The sequence below is a fragment of the Trachypithecus francoisi genome, unplaced genomic scaffold, assembly GCF_009764315.1.
Source record: "Trachypithecus francoisi isolate TF-2019V2 unplaced genomic scaffold, Tfra_2.0 Lachesis_group3, whole genome shotgun sequence".
NCBI classification, from domain to species: domain Eukaryota; kingdom Metazoa; phylum Chordata; class Mammalia; order Primates; family Cercopithecidae; genus Trachypithecus; species Trachypithecus francoisi.
In genome coordinates, this window is record NW_022681468.1 from 140493134 (window position 1) to 140506229 (window position 13096).

A 13096-nucleotide genomic window follows, 5' to 3' on the forward strand; every position below is an offset into this window, starting at 1 on the left:
GCCAGTATGTTCTGTAAATATGTGTTAAGTCCATTTGTTGTATGGTATAGTTTAAGTCCATCATTTCTTTGTTGACTTTCTGTCTTGATGACTTGTTTGGTGCTGTCAGTGGAGTACTGAAGTTCCCCACTATTTTTGTGTTCCCATCTATCTCATTTCTTGGGTCTAGTAGTAATTGTTTTATAAATTTGGGAGCTCCAGTGTTAGGTGCATATATATTTAGGATTGTGATATATTCCTGTTGGACTAGTCCTTTCATCATTATGTAATGTCCCTCTTTGTCTTAAAGTTGTTGCTTTAAAGTTTATTTTGTCTGATATAAGAATAGCTACTCCTGCACTTTTGGTGTCAATTTGCATGGAATATCATTTTCCACCCCTTTACCTTAAGTTTATGTGAGTCTTTATGTGTTAGGTGAGTCTCTTGAAGATAACAGATACTGGGTTGATGAATTCTTATCCATTCTGCCATTCTGTATCTTCTAAGTTGGAGCATTTATGCCATTTACATCCAATGTATTGAGATGTGAGGTGCTATTCTATTCATCATGCCAGTTATTACTTGAATACCATGGGTTTTTTTTTCATTGTGTTATTGTTTTATAGGCCCTGTGAGATTTATGCCTTGTGCTTGTTCTATTTTGTTTTGTTTTCAAGATTGGTTTCAAGATTTAGAACTCCTTTTAGCAGTTCTTTTAGTGCTGGCTTGGTAGTGGCAAATTCTCTCATCTTTTGTTTGTCTAAAGAAGACTTTATCTTGTCTTCATTTATGAATCTTAGTTTTGCTGGATACAAAATTCTTGACTGATAATAATTTTGTTTAAGGAGGCTAAAGATAGGACCCCAGTCTCTTCTGGCTTATGATGTTTCTACTGAAAAATCTGTTGTTAATCTGATAGGTTTTCCTCTATAGGTTACCTGATGCTTTTGCCTCACAGCTCTTAAAATTCTTTACTTCGTTTTGACTTTAGATAACCTAATGACTGTGTGCCTAGGTGATGATTCTATTGCAGTGATTTTCCTGGATGTCCATTGAGCTTCCTTTGTTTGCATGTCTAAATTTCTAGCAAGGCAGGGAAGTCTTTCTTGATTATTCCCTCAAATAAGTTTTTGAAACTTTTAGATTTCTTTCTAAGGAATACCAGTTTATTTTGGTTTCGTCATGTAACATAATCTCAAACTCCTTGGAGGCTTTGTTCATTTTTTAAAAATTATTTTTCCTTTGTCTTTGTTGGACTGGGTCAATTCAAAAGCCTCTTGACTTTGAGCTCTGAAGTTCTTTCTTCTACTTGTTTGATTCTATTGTTGAAACTTTTCAGTGTGTTTTGTGTTTCTCTAAGTGTGTCTTTCATTCCAGAATTTGTGATTTTTATTTATGATATATATTTCTCTGGAATTTTTTTGGTCCATATTCTGTATTTATTTTTAATTCCTTCATATTTGTTTTCGCCTTTCTCTGGTGCTTCCTTGAGTACAAAATTTAGCATCCCTCTATGATTAAAACCCTCAGCAAAATCGACACAGAAGGGACATAGATTAAGGTAATAAAAGCTATGTCAAACCCACAGGCAACATTATACTGAACAGGGAAATGTTTAAAACATTCCTTCTGAGAACTTGAACAAGACAAATATGCCCACTTTCACCACTTCTGTTCAACACAGTACTGAAGTCCTAGCTAGAACAATCAGATAAGAGAAAGAAATAAAGGGCATCCAAATAGGTAAAGAGTACGTCAAACTGTCACTGTTCACTGTTGATATGATTATATACCTAGAAGATGATAAAGACTCACTTGAAAAGCTCCTAGATCTGATAAATGAATTCTGTAAAGTCTCAGGATACAATATCAATGTTTACAAATAGTAGCACTGCTATATGCAAATAACAACCAAGCTAAGAATCAAATCAGGAACTCCATCTCTTTTATAATTAATTGAATTAAATTAATAAAATATAAAATAAAATTAAAAATACTTAGGAGTGTGTCTAACCAAGGAGATGAAAGACCTCTACAAGATAAACTACAAAACACTACTGAAAGAAATCATAGGTGACACAAACAAATGGAAACACATCTCATGCTCATGGATGGGTAGAATCAATATCGTGAAAATGACCATACTGCCAAAAGCAATCTACAAATTTCAGTGCAATTCCCGTCAAATTAACAACCATTCTTCGCAGAAGTAGAAAAAACAATCCTAAAATTTATGTGTAACCAAAAAAATGCCTTCATGCCCAAAGCAAGACTAAGCAAAAAGAACAAATCTGGAGGCATTATAATACCCAACTTCAAACTATAGTATAAGGCTGTAGTCACCAAAACAGCATGGTACTGGTGTAAAAATAGGCACATAGACCAATGGACAGAACAGAGAACCTTTTAATAAAGTCAAATATTGACAGCCAACTGATCTTCAACAAAGCCAACAAAAACATAAAGCGAGGAAGGAAACCCTGTTCAACAAATGTTGCTGGGATAATTGGCAAGCCACGTGTAGAAGAATGAAACTGGATCCTCATGACTCACCATATACAATAACCAAATCAAGATGGATCAAAGACTTAAATCTAAGACCTGAAACCATAAAGATCTGAAGATAATATTGGAAAAACCCTTCTAGACATTGGCAGAGGCAAAGAATTCATGACCAAGAACCCAAAAACAAATGCAACAAAGACAAAGATAAATAGATGGGACTTAATTAAACTGAAAAGCTTCTCCCCAGCAAAATAAATAATCAGCAGAGTAAACAGACAACCCATAGAGTGGGAGAAAAGTCTTTGTAAGCTGTGCATTGGACAAAGGGCTAATATCCTGAATCTACAAGGAACTCAAATCAGCAAGAAAAAAAAAAAGAAATAATTCCATCAAAAAGTGTGCTAAGGATATGAGTAGACAATTCTCAAAAGACGATATACAAATGGCCAAAAAACCTATGAAAAGATGCTCAACATCACAAATTATCAGGAAAATAGCAATGAAAACCACAATGCAATACCACCTTACTCCTGCAAGAATTGCTATAATTAAAAAATCTAAAAATTATATATATATATATATTTTTTTTTTTTTTTATTTTTGTGGATGTGGTGGAAAGGGAACACTTTTACTCCGCTGGTGTGAATGTAAACTAGTACAATCACTATGGAAAACAATATGGAGATTCCTTAAAGAACTAAAAGTAGATCTACCATTTGATCCAGTAATCCCACTATTAGATATGTACCCAGAGGAAAAGAAGTCATTATATAAAAAAGACACTTGCACTCGCATGTTTATAGCTGCACAATTTGCATTTGCAAAAACATGGAACCAGCCCAAATGCCCAATCAACAAGTTGATAAAGAAAATGTGGTGTACATATTCCGTAGAATACTACTCAGTCATAAAAAGGAACCAAATAATGGCATTTGAAGCAACCTGGATGGAGTTGGAGCCATATTGTAAGTGAAGTAACGTAAGAATGGAAAATCAAACATTGTATGTTCTCACAAGTGGCAGCTAAGCTATGAGGACACAAAAATATTAGAATAATACAGTGGACTTTGGGGACTTGGGGGAAGGATTCAGGGGGTGAGGTACAAAAGACTACACATTGGGTACAGTGTAGACTGCTCAGGTGATAGGTGTACCAAAATCTCAGAAATACCACTGAAGAACCTATTCATGTAACAAAAACCACCTGTTCCCCCAAAACTATTGAAATAAAAAATAACAAAAATAAAAAATAAAATGCAGATTCTGACAGCAAAAAAATTTTTTAAAATAAGGAGGTAAATGATCTATACACTGAAAACTATAAAATATTGATGAAAGAAGTTGAAGATGATAGCAGCTCCAAAATGGCCAAACAGGAACACCTCCAGTCTGCAACTCCCAGCGTGATTGATGTAGAAGACAGGTGATTTCTGCATTTCCAACTGAGGTACCAGGTTCCACTCATTGGGACTGTTTGGACAGAGGGTGCAGCCCACAGAGGGTTAGCCAAAGCAGGGTGTCATCTCACCCAGGAAGTGTGAGGGGTTGGGGAATTTCCCTTTCCTGGTCAAGGGAAGCTGTGACAGACTGTACCTGGAAAATCGGTACACTCCTGCCCAAGTACCGCACCTTTCCCATGGTGTTAGCAACTGGCAGACCAGGAGACTCCTGTGCCTGGCTCAGTGGGTCCCACGCCCACAGAACTTTGTTCACTGCTGGTGCAGCAGTCTGAAATCGATCTGCAAGGCCGAAGTCTGGCAGGGGGAGGGGCATCCACCATTGCTGAGGCTTGAGTAGGTAAACAAAGTGGGTGGGAAGCTCGAACTGGATGGAGCCTACTGCAGCTCAGCAAGGCCTACTGCCTCTATAGACTCCACCTCTGTGGACAAGGCATAGCTGAATAAAAGGCAGCAGACAACTTCTGCAGACTTAAACGTCCCTATCTGACAGCTCTGAAGAGAGCAGTGGTTCTCCCAGCATGGCATTTGATCTCTGAAAATGAACAGACTGCCTCCTCAAGTGGATCCCTGACCGCCATGTAGCCTAACTGGGAGACACTTCCCAGTAGGGGCCGACAGACACCTCATACAGGCAGGTGCAGCTCTGGGATGAAGCTTCCAGAGTAAGGATTGGGCAACAATATTTGCTCTTCTTTAATATTTGCTGTTCTGCAGCCTCTCCTGGTGATACCCAGGCAAACAGGGTCTGGAGTGGACCACCAGCAAACTCCAACAGACCTAAACCTGAGGGACCTGAATGTTAGAATAAAAACTAACAAACAGAAAGGAATAGCATCAACATCAACAAAAAGGACATCCATACCAAAATCTCTTCTTTAGGTCACCAACATCAAAGACCAAAGTTAAGTAAAACCACAAAGATGGGGAGAAACCAGAGCAGAAAACCTGAAAATTCTAAAAACCAGAGTGCCTCTTCTCTCCAAAGGATCACAGCCCCTCACCAGCAATGGAACAAAGCTGGATGAAGAATGACTTTGATGAGTTGACAGAAGTAGGCTTTAGAAGATCGGTAGTAACAAACTTCTCTGAGCTAAAGAAACATATTCTAACCCATCTCAAGGAAGCTAAAAACCTTGAAAAAAGATGAATAGCTAACTATAATAAACAGTGTAGAGAAGGCCTTAAATGAGCTGATGGAGCGAAAAACATTGGCACAAGAACTTCATGACACATGCGCAAGCTTCAATAGCCAATTCGATCAAGTGGAAGAAAGGATATCAGTGATTGAAGATCAAATTAATGAAATAAAGAGAAGACAAGATCAGAGAAAAAAGAGTAAAAAGAAATGAACAAAACCTTCAAGAAATATGGGACTGTGTGAAGAGACCAAATCTGCGTTTGATTGGTGTACCTGAAGGTGACAGGGAGAATGGAACCAAGTTGGAAAACATTCTTCAGCATATTACCCAGGAGAACTTCCCCAACCTAGCAAGGCAGACCAACATTCAAATTCAGCAAATAAAGAGAACACCACAAAGATACTCCTCGAGAAGAGCAACCCCAAGAAACGTAATCATCAGATTCACCAAGGTTGAAATGAAGGAAAAATTGTTAAGAGCAGCCAGTGAGAAAGGTTGGGTTACCCACAAAGAAAAACCCATCAGACTAACAGTGGATCTCTCATCAGAAACCCCACAAGCCAGAAGAGAGAGGGGGCCAATATTCAATATTCTTAAAGAAAAGAATTTTCAACCCAGAATTTCATATCCAGCCAAACTAAGCTTCATAAGTGAAGGAGAAATAAAATCCTTTACAGACAAGTAAATGCTGAGATATTTTGTCACTCCCAGGCCTGCCTTACAAGAGCTCCTGAAGGAAGCACTAAACATGGAAAGGAACAAACAGTACCAGCCGCTGCAAAAGCATGCCAAATTGTAAAGACCATCGATGCTATGAAGAAACCGCATCAATTAATGAGCAAAATAACCAGCTAACATCATAATGATAGTATCAAATTCACACATAACAATGTTAACCTTAAATGTAAATGCGCTAAATGCCCCAATTAAAAGACACAGACTGGTAAATTGGGTAAAAAGTCAAGACCCATCAGTGTACTATATTCAGGACACCCATCTCATGTGCAGAGACACATGTAGCCTCAAAATAAAGGGATGGAGGAAGATCTACCAAGCAAATGGAAAGCAAAAAAAAATCAGGGGTTGCAATTCTAGTCTCTGATAAAACAGATTTTAAACCATCAAAGATCAAAAGACACAAAGAAGGCCATTACATAATGGCAAAGGGATCAATTCAACAAGAGGAACTAACTATCCTAAATATATATATGCACCCAATACAGGAGCACCCAGATTCATAAAGCAAGTCCTTAGAGACCTACAAGGAGACTTAGACTCCCACACAATAATAATAGGAGACTTTAACACCTCACTGTCAGTATTAGACACATCAACAAGAGAGAAGGTTAACAAGGATATCCAGGACTTGAACTCATCTCTACACCAAGCAGACCTAATAGACATCTACGGAACTCTTCACCTCAAATCAACAAAATATACATTCTTCTCAGTACCACGTCGCATTGATTCTAAAATTGACCACATAATTGGAAGTAAAGCACTCCGCAGCAAATGTAAAAGAATAGAAATCACAACAAACTGTCTCTCAGACCACAGTGCAATCAAATTAGAACTCAGGATTAAGAAACTCACTCAAAACCACACGACTACATGGAAACTGAACAACCTACTCCCGAATAACTACTGGGTAAGTGATGAAATAAAGGCAGAAAAAAAGATGTTCTTTGAAACCAATGAGAAAGACACAATGTACCAGAATCACTGGAACAAATTTAAAGCAGTGCGTAGAGGGAAATTTATAGCACTAAATGCCCACAAGAGAGAGCAGGAAAGATATAAAATCAACACCCTAACATCACGATTAAAAGAACTAGAGAAGCAAGAACAAACAAATTCAAAAGCTAGCAGGAAGCAAGAAATAACTAAAATCAGAGCAGAAATGAAGGAGACAGAGACACAAAACACCCTTCAAAAAAATCAATGAATCCAGGAGCTGGTTTTTTGAAAAGATAAACAAAATTGATAGACTGCTAGCAAGACTAATAAAGAAGTAAAGAGAGAAGAATCAAATAGACACAATAAAAAATGATAAAGGGGATAACACCACCAATCCCACAGAAATGAAAACTGCCATCAGAGAATGCTATAAACACCTCTATGCAAATAAACTAGAAAATCTAGAAGAAATGGATACATTCCCGGACACATACACCCTCCCAAGACTAAACCAGGAAGAAGTTGAATGTCTGAACAGACCAATAACAGGCTCTGAAATTGAGGCAATAATTAATAGCCTACCAACCAAAAAAAGTCCAGGACCAGAGGGATTCACAGCCGAATTCACCAGAGGTACAAAAAGGAACTGGTACCATTCCTTCTGAAACTATTCCAATCAATAGAAAAAGAGGGAATCCTCCCTAACTCATTTTATGAGACCAGCATCATCCTGATACCAAAGCCTGGCAGACACACACACACAAAAAGAGAATTTTAGGCCAATATCCCTGATGAACATCAATGCAAAAATCCTCAATAAAATACTGGCAGACTGAATCCAGCAGTACATCAAAAAGCGTATCCACCACAATCAAGTTGGCTTCATCCCTGGGATGCAAGGCTGGTTAATAAATGTAATCCATCACATAAGCAGAACCAATGACAAAAACCACATGATTATCTCAACAGATGCAGAAAAGGCCATCGACAAATTTCAACAGCCCTTCATGCTAAAAACTCTCAACAAACTAGGTATTGATGGGACGTATCTCAAAATAATAAGAGCTATTTATGACAAACCCACAACCAGTATCATACTGAATGGGCAAAAACTGGAAGCATTCCCTTTGAAAACCGGCAGAAGACAAGGATGCCCTCTCTCACCACTCCTATTCAACATAGTGTTGAAAGTTCTGGCCAGGGCAATCAGGCAAGAGAAAGAAATAAAGGGTGTTCAAATAGGAAGAGTGGAAGTTAAATTGTCTCTGTTTGCAGATGACATGATTATATATTTAGACAACCCCATTGTCTCAGCACCAAATCGCCTTAAGCTGATAAGCAACTTCAGCAAAGTCTCATGATACAAAATCAGTGTGCAGAAATCACAAGCATTCCTACACACCAATAACAGACAGACAGAGAATCAAATCATGGATGAACTCTCATTCACAATTGCTACAAAGAGAATAAAATACCTAGGAATCCAACTTACAAGGGATGTGAAGGAACTCTTCAAGGAGAACCACAAACCACTGGTCAATGCAATAAAAGAGGATGCAAACAAATGGAAGCATATTCCATGTTCATTGATAGGAAGAGTCAATATTGTGAAATGGCCATACTGCCCAAGGTAATTTATAGATTCAGTGCCTTCCCCATCAAGCTACCACTGACTTTCTTCAAAGAATTGGAAAAAAACTACCTTAAAGTTCATGTGGAACCAAAAAAAAGCTCACATAGCCAAGACAATCCTAAGCAAAAAGAACAAAGCTGGAGGCATCCCTCTCCCTGACTTCAAACTATACTGCAAGGCTACAGTAACCAAAACAGCATGGCACTGGTACCAAAACAGATATATAGACCAATGAAACCGAACAGAGGCCTCAGAAATAACACCACCCACCTACAACCATCTGATCTTTGACAAACCCAACAAAAACAAGAAATGGGGAAAGGATTTCTTATTCAATAAGTGGTGCTGGGAAAACTGGCTAGCTATACGTAGAAAGCTGAAATGGGATCCCTTCCTTACACTTTATACAAAAATTAACTCAATTTTTATTAAAGACTTAAATGTAAGGCCTAAAATCATAAAAACCCTAGAAGAAAACCTAGGCAATACCATTCAGGACATAGGCATGGGCAAAGACTTAATGGCTAAAACACCAAAAGCAATGGCAACAAAAGCCAAAATAGACAAATAGGATCTACTTTAAAACTAAAGAGCTTCTGCACAGCAAAAGAAACTATCATTATAGTGAACAGGCAACCTACAGATGGAAGAAAATTTTTACAATCTGTCCATCTGACAAAGGGCTAATATCCAGAATCTACAAATAACTTAAACAAGTTTACAAGAAAAAAACAACCCCATCAAAAAGTGGGCAAAGGATATGAGCAGGCACTTCTCAAAAGAAGACATTTATGCAGGCAACAGACAGATGAAAAAATGCTCATCATCACTGGTCGTCAGAGAAATGCAAATCAAAACCACAATGAGATACCATCTCATTCCTGTTAGAATGGCAATCATTAAAAAGTCAGAAAACAACAGATGCTGGAGAGTATGTGGAGAAATAGGAACACTTTTACACTGTTGGTGGGATTGTAAATTAGTTCAACCATTGTGGAAGACAGGGTGGCGATTCCTCAGTGGTCTAGAACTAGAAATACCATTTGACCCAGCCATCCCATTACTGGGTATATACCCAAAGGATTATAAATCATGCTACTGTAAAGACACATGCACACGTGTGTTTATTGCAGCACTATTCCCAATAGCAAAGACTTGGAAGCAACCCAAATGTCCATCAATGATAGATTGGATTAAGAAAATGTGGCACATATATACCATGAAATACTGTGCAGCCATAAAAAAGGATGAGTTCATGTCCTTTGCAGGGACATGGGTGAAGCTGGAAACCATTATTCTCAGCAAACTATCACAAGGACAGAAAACCAGGCACCACATGTTCTCACTCATAGGTGGGAATTAAACAATGAGAAAACTTGGACACAGGGCAGGGAACATCACACACTGGGGCCTATCAGTGGGTAGGAGCCTGGGGGAGGGATAGCATTATGAGAAATAACTAAGGTAAATGACTAGTTGATGGGTGCAGCAAACCAACATAGCACATGTACACCTATGTTACAAACCTGCACATTATGCATGTGTACCCTATAACTTTAAAGTATTAAGAAAAAGAAATTGAAGATAAGACAAGTAAATGGAAAAGTGTCTTGTGTTTATGGATTAGATGAATTAATGTTGTCAAAATGTCTACTACCCAATGTGACCTACATATTTAGTGCAATTTTTATCAAAATTTTAATGGCCTTTTTCACAAACATAGAAAAAAATTCTAAAATTTGTGTGGTACCCAAAGATTTGTAATTGCCAAATCAATCTTGAATAAAAAGGAACAAAGCTGGTACTTGGGAGGCTGAGGCAGAAGAATGGCATGAACCTGGGAGATGGGGCTTGCAGTGAACTGAGATTGCTCTGCTGTACTCCAGCCTGGGCGACAGAGCAACACTTCGTCTCACAAAAAAAAAAAAAAAAAAAAAAAAAAAGAAAAGAAAAGAAAAAAAAGAACAAAGCTGGGGATATCACTACCTGACTTTTTTTTTTTTATTCTGTCACCCAGGCTGGGGTGTAGTGGTGTGATCATGGTTCACTGCAGCCTCAAATTCCTGGATTCAAACAATCCTCCCACCTCATCTCCCTAGTAGCTGGGACTACAGGCATGTGCCACCATGCCTGGCCAAGTTTTTTGTATATTTTAGAGACAGGGTTTCTCTGTGTTGCCCAGGCTGGTCTTGAATTCCTGTACTCAAGTGATTTACCCACCTCAGCCTCCCAAAGTGCTGAAATTACAGACATGAGCCACCTCACTCGACCCTCACTTATAAAATATACTACAAAGTTATAGTAATCAAGGCAACATGGTAATGACATAAAAACAGACATGTATAATAATAAAACTGAATACAGAACTCAGAAATAAGTCCACACATTTACAGTCAATTGATTTTTTTTTTTTTTTTTTTTTTTTTTTTGAGACGGAGTCTTGCTCTGTCGCCGGGGCTGGAGTGCAGTGGCCGGATCTCAGCTCACTGCAAGCTCCGCCTCCCGGGTTCACGCCATTCTCCTGCCTCAGCCTCCCGAGTAGCTGGGACTACAGACGCCCGCCACCTCGCCCGGCTAGTTTTTTGTATTTTTTTAGTAGAGACGGGGTTTCACAGTGTTCGCCAGGATGGTCTCTATCTCCTGACCTCGTGATCCGCCCGCCTCGGCCTCCCAAAGTGCTGGGATTACAGGCTTGAGCCACCGCGCCCGGCCAGTCAATTGATTTTTTACAGCAGTGTCAAGAATGCACAATGGAGACATGATAGTCTCTTCAGTAAATTTTGTTGGGACAACTGAGTATCCACACGCAGAAGAATCAGATTGAACCCTTATCTCACATAATATACAAAAATCAGTGCAACATGGATTAAAGATTTAAATGTAAAACCAAAACTGTAAAACTACTAGAAGATAACATAGGGGAAAAACTCCATAACATTGGTCTGTACAGTGAATTTTTGGATGTGAAACCAAAAGCACAGGCAAAAATAAATAAATGGGATAATATCAAACTAAAAATTTCTGCCCAGCAAGGGAAACAATCAGGAGTGAAAGAGACAACCTGTAGAATGGGTGAAAATATTTGAAAACCATAGATCTAATAAGGGCTTAATGCCCAAAATATGTAATGGGACTCAACTCTGTAGCAACAAAACTAATAACCTGATTTAAAAATGGGCAAAGGACTGGAATAGACATTTCTTAAAAGAAGACATCAAAACAGCCAACAGCAATGTGAAAAGATAATCAACATCATTAGTTATCTGGAAAATACAAATTAAAAGCACAGTGAGACATCACCTTGCCTGTTAGAATGGCTGTTATGAAAAAAACAAAAATAACTAGATTTGACAAAAATGTAGAGAATGGAACATTTGAAAACTGCTGATGGGAATGTAAATTAATACAGCCGTTATGAAAAACCATAAGGATATTCCTCAAAAAATTATAATAGAGCTACCACGTGATCTAGCAATTTCATTTCTAAGGTAACATTCAAAGGGGATGATATGAATATGTCAAAGAGATGTCTGCACCCTGATGGTCATTACAGCATTATTCACAATATCCCAGATACGGAATCAACCTAAGTGCTTTTCAACATAAGAATGGAAAAAGAAAATGTGTTGTATGTGTGGCTATATATACGTAAAACACATTTTCTTTGTGGGTGTGTGTGTGTATACATGCACACATATTATACACACAGTAGAATATTAGAATATTATTCAGCCTTAAGAAAGAGGCTGGGCGCGGTGGCTTATGCCTCTAATCCCAGCACTTTGGAGGCCCAGGCGAGCGGATCATGAGGTCCGGAGTTTGAGACCAGCCTGGCCAACATAGCGAAACCGCATCTCTTTTAAAAAATATAAAAATTAGTTGGGCATGGTGGTTGCGTGCCTGTAATCCCAGCTACTTGGGAGGCTGAGATAGGAGAATCGCTTGAACCTGGGAGGTGGAGGTTGTGGTGAGCCGAGATCATGCCGCTGCACTCAAACTTGGGCAATAGAACAAGACTCTGTCAGGAAGGAATGGCGGGAGGGAGGGAGTCTGTCTCTATTTTTGACAATGTGGATGAGCTTGGAGGACAGGATGCTTTGTAAAAAATAAGCCAGGCACCAAAAGGAAACTGTGGCATGATCTCACTTATAAGTGGAATGTATAAAAATGGAACTCATAGGAGCAGAAAGTAGAATGGAGTCTTACTGGGGCTTGTGAAAGCAAAGGAGAAATGGATTAAAGGGTGCAAAGTTTCAGACAGAATAGATAAATTCTGGGAATCAATTGGTCAGCATCATGATCATAATTAATAATAGTGTATTGTGTACTTGAAAATTGCTAAAAGAGTGGATCTTAAATGTTCTCAACACACACGTTAACTATGCGAGGTGATGGATATGTTAATTACCTTTTGGCAATCATTGCACAGTGTATACATCTATCGAAGCTTCACATTGTACACTATAAATATTTAAAATTTTATGCTTTAATAAAAATAGAAAAAAATGAAAATAAATTAAAATTATCTCTTCTAATCTTCCCCCTTCGCATCCCCACAGATACTATGGAACAGATGTAGACTGAAAGGGACCAAAGAGACATGAAGTCAAAACCTAACATTTTTGTTCTGAACTAGATTCTTTTGCTATAAAGGGCATAATTGGTTCCACTGAAACTTGAATAGAGTCTTTGTATTAAATATA

At 38.3% G+C, this 13096-nt stretch overlaps 1 protein-coding gene and 1 long non-coding RNA gene across 9 annotated transcripts in view; one reads left to right on the top strand and one right to left on the bottom strand.

The window, feature by feature from the left end:
• The window catches only part of FAM227B (family with sequence similarity 227 member B), a 303682-nt gene that overhangs the window by 24703 nt on the left and 265883 nt on the right, over nt 1-13096 (top strand). The gene's annotated exons all lie outside the window — the stretch shown is intronic.
• Nucleotides 1-13096, bottom strand: part of LOC117070686 — a 126991-nt gene that overhangs the window by 20323 nt on the left and 93572 nt on the right. The gene's annotated exons all lie outside the window — the stretch shown is intronic.